This window comes from Equus przewalskii, chromosome 27 (assembly GCF_037783145.1).
Source record: "Equus przewalskii isolate Varuska chromosome 27, EquPr2, whole genome shotgun sequence".
Taxonomy (NCBI): domain Eukaryota; kingdom Metazoa; phylum Chordata; class Mammalia; order Perissodactyla; family Equidae; genus Equus; species Equus przewalskii.
In genome coordinates, this window is record NC_091857.1 from 37,380,231 (window position 1) to 37,392,323 (window position 12,093).

Genomic DNA, 12,093 nt, shown 5'->3' on the forward strand with positions numbered 1-12,093 from the left:
GAACAGAACACTTTTAAGAGATTATTTAATATGAACCTGACTCCTGCAGGCACTTCATATAAGTTGGATCATACTGTCCCTTCGTGACTGGCTCACTTCCCTCAGCACAATGTACTCAAGCTTCATCCATGTTGTAACAGATGTCTGAACATCCTTCCTTTTTAAGGCTGAGTAATATTCCATTGTATGTATGCATCATATTTCCTTTATCTATTCATCCATCCATGGACACTTGGGTTGCTTCCATGTTTTAACTATTGTGAATAGTGCTGCTATGCACATGGGGGTACAGATACTTCTTCAAATATGGGTATTTGAACATGGGTGTACAAATACTACCCTGCTTTCACTTCTTGTGGGTCTATATCCAGAAGGAGAATTGCTGGGTCACATGGTAATTCTATATTTAAGCTGCTGAGGGCTCACTATACTGTTTCCCACGGCGGCAGCACCATTTAACATTCTCACCAACAGTGCACAAGGGTTCTAATTCTCCACATCCTCACCGACTTGTTATTTTCTGGGTTTTTTTTTTTAACAGTAGCCATCCTAATGGACGTGAGGCAGTAAAAGATTATTTTTTAATGTGATCTGCAAAATTTGAGATTTAGAAAAAATAATCAGTTTTGAAACACTGGAAAATGAAAACTTCACGATTTTAAGACACAAGTGGCTAAAAATAACTCAGATAAAAGGCGTTTTCAGGGAGGTTGTTGATGTCAGCGTGAAATGAAGATTATCTCTTGTTTAACCCGGCTGGGCCTTCCCCGACGGCACCTGCCCACGTGTGTGACGGAGGGAGACGGATACAGGAGTGAGGCGACCGGGGCTGATGTCCTGAGAGGCTATAACTGGCCTGGATTATTTTCTTTTCAGGTCCAAAGCAGCCCTCTCCAACAGAAATATAAGGTGAGCCACACAGGTAATACTTTTTTGACTGTTGTTGTTAAGTTTTGAAATAATTATAGATTCACAGGAAGTTTAAAAATAGCATAGACAGGTCCCACACATCCTTCAACCAGTTTTCTCCAACAGTTCCATCTTACATAACGTACAACATCAAAACTCTTATATAACTACAGCATCATCAAAGCCAGCAAACTGACCTTGGCACAACGTGTGCGCATGGTTCTATGTGATCTCATCACAGGTGGAGATTCCCGTGACGCCCTCTGCAAACAAGATTCGGGACTGGTCCATCACTGAGAAACCTCACTCACGTGCCCCCTTTAGGGTCATACTCCCTCCCCCAGCCCCACTCCCAACCCCGAGCAACCACTAACCTGTTCTCCATCTCTATAATTTCACCATTTCAAGAATGTCATGTAAATGGGATCATATGGTATGTGACCTTTTGGGAGTGGCTGTTTTCACTCAGCATAATGCTCTCAAGCTCCTGAAAGTATATCAATAGTTGATATACTGTGTAGCCACAGATGATTCCTTTTCACTGCTGAGTAATATTCCACAGTATAAATGCACTACAGTTGGTTTTACTGTTCACTCACTGAAGGACACTTGCAGTTTTCTCCATTTCTGTCTACTGCAAACAAAGCCTCTATGAGGAACGCCATATAGATTTTTTTGTGGACGTCAGTTTCCATTTCTCTGGGATAAATGCCCAAGAGTGTAATTACTGGGTCACATGTTAAGTGGATGTTTAGTTTATTAAGAAATTGCCACACTGGCAACATCTGAGAGGTCAGTTTCTTCACACCCTCGCCAGCATTGGGTGTGGTCCCTATGCTTTATTTTGGCCATTCTCCTGGAGGGGTAGTGGTGTCTCGTTGTGGTTTCTATTTGCATTTCCCTAATGTCTAAGGATACTGAACACCTTTTCACGTGCTCATTTGCCATCTGTAAATCCTCTTCAGCAAAATGTCTCTTCAGGTCTTTTGCCCATTTTCTAGTTGGACTGTCTGGGTTTTTTCCTGTTGTGTTTTGCAAGTTCCTTACATATCTAGATCTTTGTCAGAGGTGTGGTTTGCAAATATCTTCTCCCTGCCTACAGCACTGCTTTCCGTCTTCTTAACAGAGTCTTCGGATGAACAAAGGTTTTTCATTTTGATGAAGTCCAACTTACCGATTTTTCCTTTTCGGACCGCAATTTTGGGGTCACGTCTAAGAGCTCTGCACCAAACCCTACGTCTCCCATGTTTCTTAGAAAAGTCTTCCAGTTTTACACATTTAAGTCAACTATCCACTTAGAGTTCATTTTTGTAGAAGATCTAAGGTTGAGGTCCAAGTTCATCTTTTTGCCAATAGACGTCCAAGTGCATCAGCACCACGGATTGCTTTGTCCAAAACCAGTCGGCCGTCTCTGTGCGGGTCTCTTTCTGGGTTCGCGCTTCTGTTCCACTGATCTCTGTGTCGGTCCCTCCACCAACAGCACGCCTGCTGGAGGTCCTTCCACGCGGCCTTGATTACCGTAACTCTACAGCAAGTCTAAAAGCCGGGTCGAGTGGCTCCCCTCGTTTTATTCTTCTTTTTCAAAATTGTTTTAGCTGTTTCTACTATCCTTGCCTTTCCATACAAATTTTAGAACAACGTCATCTATATTGACAAAAATTCTCACTGGGATTCACATTTGTAATTTAGGTAACATTTTATTTAACAGCACATATCCCAAATATTACCACTTCACATGTAATTAATATAAAATATTATTAATGAATGTTTTTATACTAAGTCTCATATATCCAGTGTATACTTGAGCCTCACGGCCTATCCTAATTCGGATCAGCCACATTCCAGGTGCTCAGCAGCCAGCCCTGGTCTAGAGGCTCAGGGAATTTTTTTTAAGCAAGAGGGACATTTTCCCTGGGCCTATGCCCTTGTGACAATATTAAAAACACGGGTAGGTGGGTAGAGAGGAATTTCGTGGCCGCTAAACTTGGAAAACATTGCAGACTGCCATTCCGGAGTTCCGATACACAATGGCACTTTAAAGGCCCTGAGAAGTCCTGCAATAAAAGTCTGTTGAAATGGGTTTAGCCCAGCATTCCTGCACTTATTTGCACCAAGAGCATTCCACCGCACACTGATTAACATGTTCGAGAACCACGGTCCAGACAGACTGTGGGTGTGTCAGTTCAAGGGAAGGGCCTGGTCCTGTTGTGAAAGGACGGATGCCAGGAACCAGGCTGTGAGTGTGGCTCTGCTGTTTACGGGATGTGAGAAACCTGCCCCTCTGTGGAGCTCGGTTTCCTCGTCTGTACCATGAGGGGACGGGACATCCACTCTGAGCGCCCCTCCAGCCTGCACAGGCACGATCCTGAAACTCCAGTTCATGGTTATGACCTCAAAAAACGGCGGTTCTCAAGGACGTCCATCCCTCGGTCCCCTCTCCCCCCATTGCTACTTTGCTACATATGTACTTTTCAAAAGCAAGCTTTCAATGTCACAAAGAAATGGCAGGACACAGCCGTCACTTCCCATTGCTTATTAACCAGGAAAGTTCATACTCGTGAATCTGGCATTAACAAGTCTGTAAACTGGTGGTAACTTCCCTTTCTTCCTAATCTGATTTCCCATTCTACACAACACTTTGCTCCAGCCACATTAAGTGACTACCCGTGCCACAGGAGCTTCCACTTCTGGACTTTTCCTGATCCTCCATTACCCACCCCATTACACAGACACACACACACACACACGACCACTGGCACGACCATTCTGTCTCATGTGAGTTCAACTCTCCCTGTCTCTGTTTCTCTCTCACACAGTAACTGCTGTTTTTAAAGCCCCGGGCTGTCACTGTTTATGCCCACATCCTTTCTCGCCTGCCATAGTGAGCGCACCACGAGGGCAGAATTCCAGTCTGCCAGGTGCTGCACGGCCGGGCCAGCACAGGGCTCCGGGACCCTTTGTGGAACATTTCATCTCTTTGAAACTCATTTCCAAAAGCCACTTCATCTGACCCACAGGTTCCCAGCCCAGGATCTGCAGGCTGACGGTGGTTCATGAAAGCAGATTTGGGGAGCCCACAGTCCCCCTCCACACGCCTTAAAAGAGGACAGAAACGGAAGAGATGCCCTCTGCTGCTACCATGGATAACCACGTCCGTCAGCAGCTTCCTAACTTCAGGGTGGTCCCAGCTCCCCCATAGGTACTGTGTTTCTGGGCGTGGGAAACGGGGGGAATAGCGGGCCCCCCCGACCGGTCCCACGCCAACGCCCCAGGTCCAGCCCCTCCTCCTCCACACGTGTGGTCCAGTCTCCCACTGCCCATCGGCTCTCGGCTCGTGCATCAGTGTGCACCTACAAGGTCAAACCCAGCCCCCTGGCCCAACTCGAGCCACCACCCAGGGGAGGCCCTTCAATGTGGCAGGGTCTTCAACCCCCACTTCTTTTTTTTTTCTTATTTTTAGTCTATTAAAGTGAATAGCTATAACGAGTATGCACAGCTTTAGAAACCAAAAGGCGCCCTCTCTCGCCTCCCCCACCTCCTATGTGTGTTCTCAGGTCCAGCCGTCTGCAGTATCCCGGTCTCTCTGCTCCATCAACGTTCACATCTGGAAACAACATGCCCATCCTGGGATCCCCTAATTTCTCACTTTGGAGGGTTGTGTTTTTAGTTCTTATTAGAGTAGAGAAATAGTCAGCTTTGTTACACTTTTCTCCTCTCCCCTCATTCCTCAATACAATTCTAGTTAATTCAGCGTACATAATATTATGACTCTGAAAATATTGACTGCCAGCTTAAGCAAATTCATGATTCATATATTTCTTTTCTAGTGCGACCTTTTTAAATGTAATTGATTTTTTTTTGTATTTGCTCAGTTCTTGTTTGCGTGTCTATTTTGTTATGTTGTTTTACGCGCGTTAGATTTTGTCATGCTGTTTTGTGCAGGTCTTGTGTTGTGCGTGTAGATGTTGTATGTTGTTTCTGCTGTGTGTGTGCAGGTTCTGTTGTGCGTGTACATGTGTAGATTCCGGGGTCGTGGCAGTGTTGGGGGGAAGGTTTCCACGGCTACCCCTCCCCACATCCCGCAGTCACCTCCTTATGCTTGTTTGTCACACGGTCAAACCAACAGGGCCCGGGGTTCCACCGCATTCCCGGAGCCACCCTTCCAGCCCCGGCTGCGCGGCAGGCCTGCCCCAGGCCGCATGCAGGGCCTTCCCCTCCCCATCACTGCGATTCATTTGTCCCCTTGGGCGTGCAGCTCTTGTCTCCTGAGTCCCTTGCTCCCGCGTTCTTGGTTTATTCCTTCCACCTGGGGAGCGCGTTTTCCCAGCTTCCTTGGAGTGGTGCCTGGGAGGACTAGCCCTGTCTGCACACGTCTTCGTGCTCATCTCACACCACGGCTGGTTTGCTGGCCACACAGTCGACTTCACACAGATCACTGAGAGCTGGACCCCATCGTCCTCCGGCCTCCACTGTTAAGCCACCTGAGGGGTCTGCCATCTTTCCACCAGGCAAACCTTTTCCCGTGACTCCCTACCCCCAGACCTTTTAGAGTGTTTGTTTTAGCTCCTGTGATCAGGGCCAGCTTCGGTGATGAGCACTGGTGGGCCTTTTGACCTGGCACCATGTCCTTCAGCCTGAAGATTTTCTTGTATTATTTCTTTAATAATTTCTTCTCTTCTCTCTTTCCAAACCTCTTAGTTTTGTCAAAGATGACACCTATATTTCTGATTTCCACATCTGGTTCTTTAAGGAGGGGCTTCTGAGCAAAGAAGGGAGAGAGAGGTCTGCCTCCTGCCATCCTAAAGATGGAACCTGAGGGCGTGCTGACCATCTCAGGCTGATTTGGGCTCTCCGACGAAGTCATCTTTTTGCTTAACAAAAAGGGCAGGTGGTAAGCCCTGATCCTTACTTCACAATGGGCCTTGTGTGACAGACAAGCTACTTGAAAGCCAGGTGCCCCTGGGAGCTTTGCTGGTGAAAAGAGCCTCATACGTTCCCAGTGTAGGGCTGGAGCACTGCCCGGGGAAGAAGTGGAAAGGACCCAGAGGGACGCCAGGGGACGGAGACCACGGGGCCCGTGAACAGAATGGAAGTGGCCTGATCAGAACAAGGATGTCATAAGCCTCGTGACTAATGTGGCCTTAAAACCACATTTATGCTTTTGGTCACAATAAAATGCAAACTTACTATAACTAATTAGCATATATATTTTTTAAACTTACAAAGGGCCAGAGGCCTTGAGAGTTACAAGACACTCAGAACACTCCTCAAAGACAGACCCTTTGTCCGGCAGGTGAGGTCCCTTCTTCCCAGAGAAGTGACAGTCCTGCCACATGACCCCACGAAGGCCCCTGGCAGGCCCCTCGCAGGAATCATGATTTAAGGACACTCAACTCTGCAGCCGCCTCAAGGGCAGAGGATATTTAATAAGGGTTTTCTGAGGAGACTTGCAATATGTCGGCGCTTGCTGGAAGCTATAAGTTGGAGACACAGACCGCGCTGAGCATCGAAGTCGATCGGAGCCGACAACACACGGCCCGTCTCAGGTGAAGAACGGCCTCAGCTCTGAGACCTCCAAGCTCCGGTTCTGTGTAGGTCTGTGGCAATGTGACCCCACAGGCTCTGGAAGGCTCGAGGGGAAGATCCAGAGTCGGGCTTCTTCAGATTTTACTAGGACCAGAGGCCCCAACAGGCCTCGATTAGCACCTGCCCTGCCTCCCAGGGGGGCAGCCCCAGGGTTCCTCTCTCCACATGGTCCACGACCACTTCCCAGCCTCCGCGCCCCCTTCCTCTTGTTGCCTCTTCCAGAAACACTCTCTCTCCCTCTGTGAAACTCCTACCTCATCTTTAAGACCTGATCCGAATGGCCCTCCTCTCTGAAGCACTCTTGGCCAGACCTGTCACACGCCACACCCACTTCTCCCCGGGGAGGCCAAGGCCACCTGCGCCTCCCTCAGGCTGAGTCACACCTGGAATTATTCACACCAGCCTCCAACAGAGCTCACTCAGACAACAAATAATGTTTCCTTAACGTCACCTCCCCCATGGCTTCCTCACCTCCTGTCTCTCTCGAATGGGAGGATCAGCCCCCACCCCTCCACCAGAGCACACCAGTCAAGTGGCCTTCCAGCTGGTCAGGCCAACCCTCCACCAGCCCTGGGCCCTGGCAGCGCCCCACAGGCAGGCCCACCCTCCCTCCCTCTGGACACCCTTTCTTCTGCGGTCTCCCAGTCTTCCCTCTGTCACTGGATGTGCCTCCCTCAGCCCCCTCCCCCTCCCATCCCCCATCCACACATGACCCACAGTGGGGTAGCCTAGGCCGGCTCCTGGGTTCTCTCTCCCTCTGGACCCAGCACTGCCCCCCCAGGGCACCTCCCCGGCCTGCACCCCTGGTCCAGCCCTCCCCAGGCCCCTGACCCCACCCCACGCCTGGTTACTTCCTGCACTTCTGCTGACAGCTCAAACTGCTCCTCCTGAGTTTAAACAGCTGCAAGGGATGTAATTCCCAGCATATCATAAATATTGATTTCTTAAAATAAAACTGTTGTGTCACTCTTCTAAACATGTCTACCGGGATCCGAGCCCTTCACTGGTACCCACTGCCCTCTACTTCCAAAGTACGGGCACCAGCTCCACCGTCAGGAGGGTCACAGCCTTCTCTCCCTCCGATCCTGTCTCCACGGCTGCACGTGTGAAACCCGATGTTACACATTCGTGCCTGGAACGACTCGACTGATCCCACCACAGCTACGCACATACATCAAATGAGTCTTGATTCTCTGGGCCCATGAGGCTGTGCTATTTTCTTCCGGATTGAGTTGTCATTGCAATAGATGGAACCCCACTGATTGAAACAGAAACACGGCGGCGCACGCTTTGGGAAACGGCTGTTTAACAGAAGCTGTGTTGATGGAGGCAGGGAGGCTCTCCCCACTCGGTCCACCCAGGACGGACTAACGTTCAGCTCGGCTCCTAGCCTTCGGTTTTAAAACGTGAATGTGGGAAACTGCTGCACGGACAAGTAGATGGGGATGGAAGAGCTCTGCTCCTGCAGCGTCGCTCACAGCCACTTGTCAAGGACCACCACAAACGCCCACGGGCCCCTCCTCCTCCGTCAGCACACGACGCCTTCTATCCACTGACCGTGCAAGGTCTGCTGCCCACGGTTGGGGTCACTCTGCTGACACCCCCACATGTGTTGGGACCCGGAGGTTTCCCATACTGAGCGCCATGGCCCACACCAACACTGGGGACGGGGGTCACTGGCTCCTGGACGGCAGGAGGCGGGACCCTTTCCTAGGATACGCCATTTGATGAGACCATCTGGGGAAGGTGAGGGCCCTGGGCCCCAGGCAAGGGTCTCCCCCACCCCAGAGGATGCTGGTCCACAGGGCCCTGATTCCCCCTCTCACCCCGGCAACCTGCACACCTGCCATCTGCACCTCAGTAAATGGCACCTCTTGTCACCCAGCACACATTTCCCAGCCAAAACAGCAGCAAGGCCTGCCTCGCTCTAGAAATACGCTTTGTCCTGACTCCTCATTTCCCCTTCTGCCCCGACCTTATTTCTACTGTCTTGTTGGGCCTGGATTTCCCATGCAGCAGGTACTGGATCGTCTCTAAAAAGACACAGATCCTGTCCCACTCCTGTCCAAGCCCCCAGCGGCATCCACCTGGCACTCAGGATAAACTCTGGATGGTGGACAGCCTGTGCTGCCCTCCTAAGCTTCCTCTCATCAGCCACACTGGCTTTTCTCATTCTTGGGTGCACAGAGCTTATTCCCACCCCAGGGCCTTTGCACTTGCCATTTGTCTGCCTGTAACACCCATACCCAAGATCTCCACTGAGCACCTCATAGCACTGGTCTCCATTCAGATGTCCCCTGCTTAGACCTTTCTAGTCTCAACTGCCCAAGTGTGCCCACCCCTATCCACACTGCAGCCTCCACCTGCTGCCCTTCCTTCTTTCTTGTCCATGATCTAGCCACTGTCTACCTAACATAGTTTTATCGTGTATTATCTGCACCTCCCTCCCTCCAGAACATCACGGCCACCACCCAGGGCCTTCTTTCTTGTTCTCTGCAGTGCTGGGCACATGATAGGCGCCCAGTGAATAAATGTTTGTTGAATGAATAAATACATACATTCATGAACTGTTTGAGGCAAACTGGACAGGCGTCACCCACATTTCACAAATGTGAAAAGGAGGCTGAGAAAGCATTTACGTCACTGCTTACAATCTCAACCGCTGAAATCATGTGTAAGAAACAGCTGCCTGAAACTTCCCTGAAATCTGAAAAATGGGCAGAGTGTTCCTTCCGTGGCCTTCTACACAGATAATGTTAGAAGAAGGATCCACGAGAGATCTATCCTAAGCTAACAGATTCCTCCCAAATATAATTATTCCAAGAAAAGCTATTAGTCTTGCAATTTGGGTTGATTACTTAATTTATTTATTTGTCTTCTGGAACAAATACTCCTGCTTCGCAAATCGAACATGCTATTATACTGTTTGTTGGCAACTTGTCTGCAAAAGTACAAATCAAAGATCTCAAGGGAAGAAAACTCTATAAAGGATAAATTTTACTGTTTTTCCCTTTCAAAACCCAAACTATAGCTCTGTTTCACAGCCATTCACCATAAGGTGGTGATGTCAGGAAATCCAGAGAAGCAGAGTGGAGCAGGGAAAATGTGGAGAATGTGAAAATGCCCAGGTTTGAAACAAAACAGGGTGGCGGTGTGCGTGCATTGTGCAGGAGGGGGCACCTCACTTAGAAACACAGTGTCTACATGGTTGCACGTTCCAGGGAGAGTTCTCATCGTTGCCTTTAAGGTTTATCACCAAGCCAGTTGCTCATTTACTTTTCATCCTTAAAAATATCTCCAGGAACCAAGCTGGGTTCTCCAAATTTATCTGGTGAGTCCGGATTTTATGGAGTGGCTTAAGCCAGCGAGGTTTTTGTGCGTTGGCAGCTATAAATACATGCACTGGTCCACTGTCTCTGAGCACACACTTGTTTCTACCATTTTAACCTACCCCTGGGGGGGGGGGGAGTGTGCAATTTCTGAACATTTGTGGAAAAAACCTCATCCGCTACCTTAACAACTTCATAAAGGTAAACATAATAACCATAACTACCAGGTAGGTGGATGTTTCCATAATGAGTTTTCACTTGCCTTCTCAAAGCTGACCCTCACCGCGAGCACCTGTCCCTCTCGCCAGAGGCCACATGACCAACTTGTCCACCTGTCCGCGCCGCGGCCAGGCCAGACCTCACCTGTGGCCCGCGCGCCCCTTCCCAGCCACCCACCCCCCCGAGGGCGGGCACATGTCACCTGTCCACGGATTTGACTACTTGCCCTGTGCCACCCAAGGGTTTACAGAAACAGGGCGGAGGGTGCTCTTGGAGGGGGCCTGGGGAGCCCCATCGGCCAGACTCCGGGGGTCTGCCTTCCCGTCCGCGGGGGACCCTCCCCGTGCGCCCCCGGGCTCTGTGCCCGAGGACGGGGGAGAGCGACATCACAAGGGACCGTCGGCAGCGAAGGCGCCCAGGGGCGGGGGCCGGGGCCGGGGGCGGAGGAGCCCCCACGCCGCGCCCACGGGCGAGCGCGGCCCCGCACCCCGCGCCCCGGGCCCCGCGCTGGCCGGCGGGCGGCGGGCGGCGGGCGGTGGGCGCGGGCCCGGAGCGCCCGGGCCGCGGGGCCGGCGGCGGGGCCGGCGGGCGGGCGGCGCGCAGGGCGATCCCGGAGCGGCTCCGGGAAATCCAGCCGGGTTTTGACTCCGATCGCCCGCGGTGCCCGCAGCCGGCGAATGTAACAAAGAACAGTCGGCATGGCGGCTGGACCGGGGCGGGCGGCGGGCGGCCGGGCGGGGCGGGGGCGGCGGGCCGCGCGGGGCGCGGGGGCGGCGGGCGCGGGCCGGGCCGGGGGCGCGCGCGGGGGCGGGCGGCGGGCGCGGGGCCCCGGGCTGTACCTGCCTTTGGAATGTGCAGAGCGGGATCGGATCCGGACTCCGGGTTGCGATCCGCTCCGGAAACTGCGCAGCACCGGAAGCCGGGGGGCGGCGGCGGGGCATTGTGGGAGTTGTAGTCCTGGCGGGGTGGGGGGAGCGGGCCGCGTGGACGTGGGGAGCGGGAGAGCGGGCGGCGTGGACCGTGGAGCGGGAGCGCAGGCGGTGTGGACGGGGGCAAGCGGGCGGCGCGGACCAGGGAGTAGGAGAGCGGGCGGCGTGGACGGGGGCGACGGGGGCCCTTGGAGCGGGAGCGCAGGCGATGTGGATGGGGGCAAGCGGGCGGCGTGGACCAGGGAGTAGGAAAGCGGGCAACGTGGACGGGAGAGCGGGCGGCCTGGACTGGAGGTGGGCAGCCTGGACTGGGGAGTGGGATAGTGGGCGGTGTGGACCCGAGAGTGGGTGAGCGAGCGTCGTGGACAGGAGAGAGGCAGGGCGCGGGCAGTGTGGACGGGGGGCGGAGGGGGTGACGAGGCGTGGACGGGGAGTGGGTGGCTTGGACAGGGGAGCGGACGGAGTAGACGGGGAGTAGGCGGCGTGGACGCAGAGCGGGCGGTATGGACAGGGGCGCAGGGTAAGCGGGCGGCGTGGATCCGGATCCGCCCGGAGAAGCGGGCGTTCCGGCCCCCCTTTCTCCGTGCCAGAGGGGGCGTCTAGCGGCCACGCGCGGCCCCTTTCCTGGTGGCGCGGCCAGTCTGGCGACCCCGACGGCCACGTGCGGGCAGCTCACAGGGCCCATTACCTTCCTTCTGGCGGCTACGTCGAGCCCTAATTTCTCTTGGGGGGGTTAGGTGGGGGAGGGGGTCGAATTTTTCCTGAAATTGGGTCGGAGGTTTGCTGCCCGATCATAATAATTCCTGGATGTAGCCGTTGGGCTTCTGCCACTCTTGGCCATCCGTCTGGTCGGCTCAATGAACGCTTCTAAGCGCTTAGTCCGACCCCCACCAAGTAGACGGAGGTCGGGCACCCGCCGGGAGTGACAGACCCGGGCGTTTGAATCCAGGCGGAGTGGGCTCCTGAAATCCGCGCCTTAACCTCCAGCGACGCTGCCGTGTGGAAAGTTCGGGAAATGCCGCCGGGTGGCAAAATTGAGTCTAGACTTCTGCCTGCCACTGTTTCTGCCTCCTCCCCACCTCCCACATCCTGGTGTCCTGTGTCGCCTCCATCAAATAAAT

The 12,093-nt window shown here is 53.1% G+C and overlaps 1 protein-coding gene across 4 annotated transcripts in view; it reads right to left on the reverse strand.

Moving 5' to 3' along the window:
• Nucleotides 1-10,974, reverse strand: part of PRDM15 (PR/SET domain 15) — a 71,943-nt gene extending 60,969 nt beyond the window's left edge. For 2 of the 4 annotated variants that reach the window (XM_070598069.1, XM_070598067.1), the window contains exon 1: nt 10,887-10,974. The gene's annotated coding sequence lies outside the window, so the exon portion shown is untranslated. Of the gene's footprint in view, nt 1-10,882 lie in introns of all 4 variants that reach the window. The other 2 variants (XM_070598070.1, XM_070598068.1) reach the window with 2 other exon arrangements.
• Between the last annotated feature and the right edge of the window lie 1,119 nt (nt 10,975-12,093).